We start from the raw sequence: 9,910 nt of genomic DNA on the forward strand, positions 1-9,910 counted from the left end.
CTCCTCCCCTGCCCTCTGAGTTCCATGCACCCCCGCACCTCCCTCCCTCCCTCTCTTTCTGTGGCCTCCGAGTGGAAGCAGGACGTGTGCGGCTGCCCCTCCCGTTCATAAGTGCCAGCTGTTTTTTAAAACTTTTTACCTCATGCTCCTCCGGCAGCAGTGAAGTCGAGCAGGCACAGCATGGCGCTTCAGACTGCCTTCACTTCTGTTTCAGCTGTGCTTCTGGTCCCGCCCTCATTTCCTGTTTGCAGAATGAGGGCGGGACCAGAAGCACAGCTGAAACAGAAGCGAAGGTGCACAAATGCTTTCGTACAAATTTACACCTGTTCAAAAGAAGGTGTAAATGTGTGCATACATGCCATCTGCCGGATTGTGTATAGGCCGCCCAAAGTAGAGCGTGCAAGATTGGGTGTAGATTGGCGAATAAACTAATTAGCTAATTAGGTTATAACAATCAATTATTGGCATTAACAAACACTTAATTGGCAGAAATTAGGAGGTATGTGCAGATCTGCCCTAAGCCTTATTCTATAACATGCATGCCTAAATTTCATAACACACAGCTCCAAAGGGGTGTGGTCATGGGAGGGCCATGGGCGTATCAGGTTCATTTCCAGAACGTAGACGCCATGTTATAGAATACCTGCATTGGTGTGCCTAACTCCTATTAGTTGGGCGTGAGCATTTATAACAGCCTTTGGCAGGTGTAAATGCTCACAGACAAGGTTAGGCATCTGGGGAAAATTCTATATATGGTGCTTTAAAAATTGGCATTGTATATATTTTATTTAATCCTGTTCATCTGAAGCAATTTATAGATTTGAAAAAACTGTCATGAAGCTTGCTGGATAGTAGCAGTATTGACCTTAAGGTGAAATAGAGTAATTATAAGTGGATAAACTGCTAAGCGTTTCTTTAGCTTTTGTTACATATATATCTCCCGTGCGAAAACAGCTCTTGTCCCTTCTAATTTGTGGTCTAATATAGGATGCATAATTATGTTTCTTGCACTAGAATGTTTTCTGTAATTTTGTTTTATTTAAATCTGCTTTTCCTTCTCAAGCGTGATGAAGGCTTGTAATCTATTTAAAATGATAAATAACGAAAAAAAAATTGGCATTGTAAAACCACACGATTAAAACGATTCTATAAACTATGCCTAAAGTTAGGCGTAGTTTATAGAATGTGCTCATATGCCGTTCTTGCAACTAAAATGTAGGCGCACCATTTAGGCCAACTAAAACCAGGCCTACATACCTACGCTTAAGTTAGGGGCACATCAGGTATATTCTATAATAATGTGCATAGTTTTAAAAACACCCACAACCCACCCATTCCACACCTATGGCCACACCCCTTTTCAACTGTGTGTATTAGAATTTACGTGCACCGCATTATAGAATACACCTAGAAAGTTGTATGAGTAAATTCTAATTAAATCCAATTAGTGCCGCTAATTGGTTGTTAAGTACCAATTATTGGCACTGATTGGCTTGCTAAACAATTACATTGTGTGCACAATTTGGCTGTGTGGCCAAATTAGTGCACAAAACGTAAGGTGCCATATATAGAATTTGAGGGCAAATGTGTGCTAAACTAGTATTCTGTAAAGGCCATTCCATGCAGAGCGTCCTTTTCAGAACACTAGCTTAGCATGAATCACCCTGGCACCTAACTTTGGGCTGACATAGCAATATTCCTGCTTGGCACGTTTTGTAATTGTTTCTCCACCAGTTTTGTTTGTGCTTTTGATCTACGTGTTGTGTATATTTACCAATTGCAAGCCTTTTTAAAGGCTCTATTTGTTTCACTCTTCCTTCAGTTACATCAACTGACGTTTACTAAGTACAGACTCCTGAGGCAGGTGTTGTTCACCGAAACACAGTGCCATGCTGACTCTTATCTCCTATTAAAGAACATTATTTTTCATCTCTCTTCCCCATGGTTTTTTGGAAGTGTCCTATTGATCGTGCTACTTCCTTGTCTCTGCATTGTCCTTCGTAGCGAATCCAGTTTCTCCACTTTGGAGTTGCCGTGTTTTTATCTAACTTTGGGCACCATTTATTACATTTCCTCCATGTGTGTACTTGCATGTTATATAAAAGATATGCATACATCGCAACTTTGCCCCTTCTTCACTCAAACTATGCCCTGGTCTGTACAGAATTGATTTTTGGGGGGTGACAGAAGTTGCTGAAACTCTGTTTTTTGAGCATATATGCTGCTGACAGCTATCTTGGATGCCCTTTACAGACCAAGGGTTTTATAATACCCCTGATGCAGCCTATTTGGCGAAACGTAGCTACATCAGGTCATTTTGAATATAGAGTGTTTGGATCCTTTTGGATAAAGACTCCTCTGGTCCTTTGGTCTGCTTTGATGTTTGTTTCTTCCTGTTTGTAACAGACTACAAAAGCCTCTTCTTTGTGTTTCTTGTCTCAGATGGTTCTCAGATTCTGCAAGAAAGCTTCCACAATGCAGATAAAACACCAGCAGGAAGGGATCAAGTCCATCAAAGAAGCCATCAAGGGGAAACTAACGTACCTCAACAGCCTTTCCAATTCTGGACTGGGACTCTTTGACACAGCTGTCTGCTCCTGCTTGATGTGAAAGGAGCATTCATGGTGGAAGGCATTGGGGTCACATTAGTGGCTGGGGCTTTTGGCACTGGTGTTCTCCCTCTGTAATTTATCTGACAAACAGTAATGGTTATTTCTGTCATTGCTGAAGTCAATCTGGCCAGTACAACACAACAGGTATTCATATACTTCAACAAGAACAGCTGTCTCGGCATCTATATCTTCTTTCACCTCACCATCTCTTGAAGTTTGGTGAGTTTTAATGCACAACTCTTTATGCATAATGCAACTTAGAAATCCCCATGGATTATGTCATCATGCAATTACTGTTGTGAAAATACAGGATGATCATAGAGGAAGGATGGATAAATGAATTTCTCTTCCTGGATCAGTTCAGTGCTAGAAACATTATAGGAGTGTATGTTCAAAAATTAATTGTTTTGTTTTGCCTTTTCATTTCCATTTCATTTCATTTGTTTCATGTTGTTTATTTTGATTCATTTAAGATTTTGTTTTAGTAAACATTGGGGCCCTTTTACAACGCTGCGGTAAGCACTAACCCATGCTTACCACAGCAAAAAAGCCTTACTGCAGGGCACACTGAGGCGTCCTGTGGTAATTTGGGGATGTGTGTGCACTATCTAAGTGGGTCTAGGGACAGAGAGTGGGTGTGTTCTAAATCAGTGTGTGGGCATTGCTGCGTGCTAACTGATTAGCGCAGGTTTAGTGCGTGAGCCCTACCACCTGCAAAATGCTGTTGGCCTGCCGAAATGGTCATGCCTAAATTTAAGCATGCCAATTCAGCTTTACAATACTATTCTATAATGACATCTTTGTGCATACATGCCCTTATTAAATTGGCAGTCAGCATTGGCACACCTAAATGGAGGCACTAACCAGATGATATTTAGCGCAAAGTGTCGCACATGCTCAGTTTTACTAAAACTGAACATACACGCAACGAGAGGGAAGCAGGGCAGGCAATGTAAGGAGAGCAGTGCTGGAGAAACGCTTCAGCTGGCGGGAATTGGGGACCCCCGCCAAACCAGGGGCCCTGGATCCTTTTTTGAGGGGCCAGGCCCCTTTGCCCCCTCCACCCCCCCCCCCCCCCCCCCCGTAGCTCTGCCACTGTCATCAGCTAAGTTTAGTGGCCAAGTAGGACCACCTAAATAGCAGTCTTATCTTTGGCCGCTATAAACAAGAAACAAAAAAAAAAGCAAGCATTGGCTGCAGCAGCCTTGAAGTATGTGCTGTCAGTTCTGCCGATCCTCTGTCCCCGGAACTGGAAGTTGACGTCAGGGAGGCAGAGGACCTGCAGAGCTGACAGCGCTTGCCTGAAGGCTGCTGTGGCTCCATGTATTTTTTTTGTCGTGGCCACTGGGGATAGGGAGCAAATGGCCTTCGGGACTTGCAGAGGTGACTGCCAAGGAGATTGGATGAAAACAGGAGACAGGATGAAGTCAAAATGTTGAAGCCAATAGATCAGTCTCTGTTTCCCTTCCCTGTGTGGTTGGGGGGGGGGGTGCAGAGACCTGTGTGGCTGGGGAGGAGCGAAGATCAGTGTGGCTGGGGAGGGGGTGCTGCAAAAAATTGCTCAGACACGAAGGGTGACATGAACTGAAAAAGTTTGGGAACCACTGGGTTACATTCTATATATGGCACCTAACAATCTGCATGGAAAAAAAATACGCCTAGATGTATTCTCTAAAGTATACCTAAATTTTATAGAATAGTCTTAAATTTCTGCATGGTATATAGAATACGCTGAGTGCTCCTCCACACGGCCAAATTTGGTTGTGTCAATTTAGGCCACGTTTTATTTGGCATAAATCCTGATGTCTATATTAGGTGCTGAGTGGATATATTCTATAATAATGTGCATAGATTTTAGAAACGCCCATTCCACACCATAACCATGCCCCCTTTTCAACTATGTGACTTGGAATTTACATGCACCACGTTACAGAATACACTTAACGACTTGTGCACACTTAAATCATAATTAATGCCAATTAGTGATGATAATTGCTTGTTAACATCCAACTGATAGTGCTGATTTGCTATTTAACAAATTAAATTATACGCACTGTTATAGAATACGCTTCGATTTCTGTGCAGAAATAAAGCCACGATATATAGAATTTCAGGGTATTTGACTGGCCAGGAGCCATTCCTGTCAGGTTAAATAGTGCTGAATATCTGGGGACAAATGTTTAAATATAGATAAAGCTGGATCCAAAGGTCCAGCAGGTTTCCACACGTGACTTATTCTGGACTACTGAAACTGTGTCTATCACAGCAATTTTATTAGCAAAAAACAATTTAAGTTTCAATCCATGAATAAACCTCTCCAAATCAATGTAAAATTGAAAAGGATTATGGGGCCCTTTTACTAAGCTGTGGTAGGCACTAGTGTATGTCTACCGTGTGGCAAAAAGCACTGCCGTAGGATGCACAGGCATCCCATGGTAGTGTGCCCATCAGCATGTGCTAATCCCATGCTGAAAAATATTTTTCTTTTTTCAGTGCGGGAGGCATGACTATGAGTAGAGAGTAGGCATGCGCTGAGCTAATTGGGTAGCATGGGTGTATTGCCATGTGCTGCTTGATTATCGCTTGGTTAGCATGGTGGCCCTTAGCGCCAACAAAATAGGTGTCAGTAAGGGCTCCTGCAGTAATAGCCACACGCTAATTGGGAAATTAGCACGTGACCATTACAGAAAAATATGGAAATGAGGCTATTTTACTGCTTTGCTAAAAGTGGCTGCAGCATGCAGAAAACCCATATGCTGACAATAGCGCCAGTCACTTTTTAGCGTGGTTTGGTGAAAGGTCTCCTATGTTGTTGTGTTGGCACAAAAGATAAACCTTTTGTTATAAGGTTCATTTAATCTGATGTTACCACATGATTTATAAATTCACAGCTATTGTTTCCTTGTCCACTGGGATCGGATAAGTGGCCAATTTTTTGAATGTTTCTCTGACCGGAGCACCTTCTGCCTCTTCACCTTCTGTGGTTTGATGATCCACTAAAAAAAAAGTTTCATCAAAACTATATCGGCTGTCACCAGAAGAATCAGATGAAGAGTCAAAGGCCACCTTTTTATCCCTAGACTTCTGAAGATTATTTATCCAAAGACACACATTTTGCTTTACATAATCCTGTTCGTTCTACCTAAACTTTTGAATCTTATTTTTCTGCATCTCATTCCTAAATGCAATGATTTTCTTTTTAAATTCATGTTGTCCTTAAAATGCATCCATAGACACCTCCCTTTTTTTTCTTCAAGACAAACATCCAAACTTTTCTCCAGATTGGTTGATACTACTCTAGTCTTGTCAATAACTAAAACCATAAAGTTTAATGAGCAGAAATGTTAAGTAGTAGTGTTTAATATTAATGTCCACTTTCAAAAAAAAACTCTTTATGGTCCTTTTACAAAGCTGCATTAATGCAAATACAGCATTTTTATCAGTAAACACAATTTGATTCGAAGCTGAGCCTTTACATTTTATGAAGATTTTGATTGATTCGCTTTGAATGTTGGTCTGGTTTATAATGACTGGTCACCATGTTTTTGCTGCATTAGCACTTTAAGGGGTCCTTTTACTAAGGTACGCTAACAGATTTATTAATATGTGCTAAATGATAAGACACCCATTATATTCCTATGGGCATCTTATCATTTAGTGCACGCTAATCATTGGTGCACACTAAATCTGATAATGCACTTCAGTAAAAGGACTCCCGATTGAAGTGAGTTGATTTGTATATGTTTGCTTGAATGGTTTAATGGTGAATTTCTAACACTGATAATAAAAATTTCCTTCAGTTCCTATAATTTGATCTTTTGGTCCCTGAAGCATAAAATCAAAACACATCTTTATTTGTTCAAAAATTTTAATAAAAATTGAATTAAAAAAAAAAACTAAACATACAATTTTGACAGTTTAGTGTGATAAACAAAATTACATAAGTACATAAGTAATGCCATACTGGGAAAAGACCAAGGGTCCATCGAGCCCAGCATCTTGTCCACGACAGCGGACAATCCAGGCCAAGGGCACCTGGCAAGCTTCCCAAACGTACAAACATTCTATACATGTTATTCCTGGGATTTTGGATTTTTCCAAGTCCGTTTAGTAGCGGTTTATGGACTTGTCCTTTAGGAAACCGTCCAACCCCTTTTTAAACTCTGCTAAGCTAACCGCCTTCACCACATTTTCCGGCAATGAATTCCAGAGTTTAATTACACGTTGGGTGAAGAAACATTTTCTCCAATTTGTTTTAAATTTACTACACTGTAGTTTAATCGCATGCCCCCTAGTCCTAGTATTTTTGGAAAGCGTGAACAGACGCTTCACATCCACCTGTTCCACTCCACTCATTATTTTATATACCTCTATCATGTCTCCCCTCAGCCATCTCTTCTCCAAGCTGAATAGCCCTAGCCTCCTTAGTCTTTCTTCATAGGGAAGTCGTCCCATCCCCGCTATCATTTTAGTCGCCCTTCGCTGCACCTTTTCCAATACTACTATATCTTTCTTGAGATGCGGCGACCAGAATTGAACACAATACTCAAGGTGTGGTCGCACCATGGAGCGATACAACGGCATTATAACATCCTCACACCTGTTTTCCATACCTTTCCTAATAATACCCTTTCCTAGCCGCAGCAGCACACTGAGCAGAAGGTTTCAGTGTGTTATCGACGACGACACCCAGATCCCTTTCTTGGTCCGTAACTCCTAACGTGGTACCTTGCATGACGTAGCTATAATTCGGGTTCTTTTTTCCCACATGCATCACCTTGCACTTGCGCACATTAAACGTCATCTGCCATTTAGCCGCCCAGTCTCCCAGTCTCGTAAGGTCCTCTTGTAATTTTTCACAATCCTGTCGCGAGTTAACGACTTTGAATAACTTTGTGTCATCAGCAAATTTAATTACCTCGCTAGTTACTCCCATCTCTAAATCAAAATTTGAGACTGTTAACTTACTTTTTTTGCATTGACAAAGAAGATCGTCTTTATTCAATAAAGAGGTTTTTATGTCCGTGATAGAGATAAACAGTAAAAGGTGTGTGTTACACTTTTATACTCTGAGGCTTTTCCTCCTTCAGTTTGCAATACAGTGGTATGTGTTTTGCCTTTTCATTAGTAGCTTAATGTTGCCTTTTGCAATAAAGTATGTTCACTTTATATTATCCTTAACCACAATATTAGGAGGCAAGTGGCATAAAATAGATAAATATTTTGGCAATATTTATCTATTTTATGCCACTCGCCTCCTAATATTGTGGTTAAAGATAAAATAAAGTAAACATACTTCATTACAAAAGGCAATATTAAGCTACTAATGAAAAGGCACTCGCAAAATCCAAATAAATCATAAAAAATAACATTTGTTCTCCTCTAACAAATTTCCTGATACTGTCACATTAGCCAGCATGTTATCATGTCATCAAATAATAACAGATCAATATTCAAAGTGATTTAAGTGGCCAGTAGAGGCTCATGGTCAGTTAAATTGTTTGTGCGGGGTTATCCATTGACATTCAGCGGCACTTACCTGGTTAATGCCATTGAATATCAACAATAAACTCTAAACTGAAAACTGACAATTTTGGAGGCAGTCCAGGGGCCGAGTCAGTACTTATGCGGTTTTGCAGATATTCAGTAGTGTGAGATTACCACTAGGAGCGTAGGATTTGGTGCCAGCTGGGCTTGAGCAAAGGGGGATCGTTCCTCCCTGGCAACCACTGGACCACCAGGTAAGGGACCTGAATCCCTCTCTGGGGGCAGGGAGGCCTTGGGGATAGAGAGAAGCTACACAGTGGGGGGAGGGGTGAATTGGGCGGGCAGATCAGGAGGGAAGGATGCTGCATAGGGGACAAGATCAGGAGGAAAGGATGCTGCTGCATGGGGGGGGGGGAGTCAGATTGGGAGGAAAGAATGCTACCTGGGGAGGGCTGAATGGGGGGTGATTTTATCATGATTTCTGACCCATATCACCTCAAGTCATGTTATAGTATTTACATAGTAATTACTCATTACTGTGTAACTGTGGTAAATTAAGTCAAGCTGCGTTAGGTCCCTTTAAGTCACGTTCAGGGTCAAATGACGTGACTTAAGGCCTAATTTAACTTGATGAATTCCTCCCTAAGGTCTTATTGGGGAAGTGTTTTGGGCGGGATTCCCAAAACTTGAACATCTTTCTGCCATAATGGAACAAAGCAAAAACATCCAGAACTAAAAGTTAGACATTTTGGTCGACCTGTTTCAGTCACGACTAAGTGATCAACAGGTGCCATAAATGACCAAATGACAACTTGAGGGATTAAGACATGATCCCCCTTTACTCCCCAAGTTGGCACTGATCTCCTCCCACCCCCAAAGCTGTGAATGAAACAGTACATACGAGGCTCTATGACAGCTTCAGATGATATGGTCAGTCCTAGAGCAGGAAGCAGGTCCCTGGAGTAGCCAAGTGGTCGAGGTAGTGGACTGTCAAGAAGGAAACCCAGGCCCATATTCCACTCTAACTGGTACACTTGTGGTGGAAAGTGTGAGCCATCCAAAACCCACCACAAACCTATTGTACCTACTTATTGGTGATACCTGCAGGCATATGGGCAATTGTAGGTAATACTTGCAGGCATATGGGCTATTGAATTGGGTACAGTAAGTTTTTGGTGGGTTTTGGAGGGTATACCATAAAATATAAGGGGGCAATGAGAGATGTATACCTGGGACCTTTCATATAAGATCCATTGCAGTGCCCCATAGGGTGCCCCACTGATCTGCTGGGATGTATGTGTGGCCAGATAATGGACTATAGAATCCTCACCCGATACACACTGAACCACCCAATGCACAAAGATAGAAAAGGTCTCAAAATAGGCGCACAAAATGGCACAGCCCATAGGCATACATTTGTCAAAATAAAAGAAACCCTCAAACTGAAAACCTAATAAATAAAAAGAATCTAGATGAACGGGCAAGTGCCGAAATGCAGTCTCAATGTCAGCCTTCACTATGTAAGCCCCAGGACCCAAACGGCACAGTATAACTACCATCTGATCAAACAACGCGTATTGTACCAAACAAAGCTCTGGAGTAATGATGTAATTAATGCTTCAACCGAAGGATATGACAAATTATGAATCAAGCGATACTTGCCTAGATCCTTCTTTGGTACAATACCCAGTGGGGATGACACCAAATTAGGGAAAGGAGGATCACAAGAAGGACCAGCAATCTAGCCCAAACTCAACTCCTTATCCATCTTTTTGCACACTACACAGCAAAGCTGACCTACTGAGGATGCA

This window comes from Microcaecilia unicolor, chromosome 10, assembly GCF_901765095.1.
Source record: "Microcaecilia unicolor chromosome 10, aMicUni1.1, whole genome shotgun sequence".
NCBI lineage: Eukaryota > Metazoa > Chordata > Amphibia > Gymnophiona > Siphonopidae > Microcaecilia > Microcaecilia unicolor.